The sequence below is a fragment of the Aplysia californica genome, unplaced genomic scaffold, assembly GCF_000002075.1.
Source record: "Aplysia californica isolate F4 #8 unplaced genomic scaffold, AplCal3.0 scaffold00407, whole genome shotgun sequence".
Taxonomy (NCBI): domain Eukaryota; kingdom Metazoa; phylum Mollusca; class Gastropoda; order Aplysiida; family Aplysiidae; genus Aplysia; species Aplysia californica.
Window position 1 is genome coordinate 380,023 of NW_004797677.1, and position 1,057 is coordinate 381,079.

The following is a 1,057-nucleotide window of genomic DNA, read 5'->3' on the forward strand; positions in this document are numbered from 1 at the left end:
TTCTTCTTCTTCTTCTTCTTCTTCTTCTTCTTCTTCTTCTTCTTCTTCTTCTTTTATCTTAAATTTATTTTTTTTTCTCAAAAATTGGAAAATGATATAGTTTTACTCACCAACACTTGACAGTTAAAGTGGTTTTAAGTAGAAATCCATCCACGACGTTTGGAGGTCCAGAGTTCCCGCTCTCAGTTGTTGTATTGTAACAAGGGACGGGCTGAGAAAGAAAGAAGAGAAAAGGAAAAAGCCTTAACAATACAATGTACTAATAAGCAAGCCGGATAAGGAGGGGTGTGCGTTTTGGTAGGATAAAATGGTGTGCTCAGAAAGACTTCAAATGGGTAATTGACATGCTTTAAACAGACAAACTAAGAAACAAAACAAACAAACAAACAAGAAAACAAACAAACAAAGAAATACGCAAATATTACAGGAACAAACAAACAAACAAATGAACAAAATAAAAACCCAACCAACTCCATCCCTCGCCGCCATCACCCGCAAACAACAATGAAAAATAAACAAATTAAAAGGAGCAAGTCTTGATTTATTTTTTAAAAAGTGTTTTACGTCGCTCGCAACTACACCATATGAGCGCACGGGACACATTTAACATTTTCAGTTGGTGGGAAATTTTGAATCTTGCCCAGGTTACGGCCAAAGCCTACACTTATCGATTTTAGACCACCAAGGGATCTTTAACGTGCGCAACTTGCACACGATTCCTCCGAGATGTTTCGCCCTTGTCCAAGAAGACTAGTTGCAGATCTTTATTACCACAAGGTCAGGGATGTGGCTGAAAGACAGCAGTAAGAAGTACCCAAGGAGTAGCACTAGAAAGGCTGCAGAAAGAGTAATGAGCCCAGGGGAGACAGAAAAGGAGGTGAGAGAGGTAGGTGCAGAAAGTGGAGACGAAAGCAGACGACGACAGAACATTGCCAGAGAGTAGGAAAAGGGGTGAAAGGAGACAATATTTAGAGAATAAAAATTTTCGTCGCTTTCCGGATTCGAACCTGGGACCGATTGAAAGAGAGGCAAACACTTTAACCTCTACGTCACGAGA

General features: G+C 39.9%; 1 protein-coding gene across 1 annotated transcript in view; it reads right to left on the reverse strand.

The window, feature by feature from the left end:
- LOC101859657 (sex peptide receptor) overlaps positions 1–1,057 on the reverse strand; it is a 159,122-nt gene that overhangs the window by 131,644 nt on the left and 26,421 nt on the right. Inside the window, exon 2 of the mRNA XM_005104163.3 lies at positions 111–211. The gene's annotated coding sequence lies outside the window, so the exon portion shown is untranslated. The remainder of the gene's footprint in view (positions 1–110; positions 212–1,057) is intronic.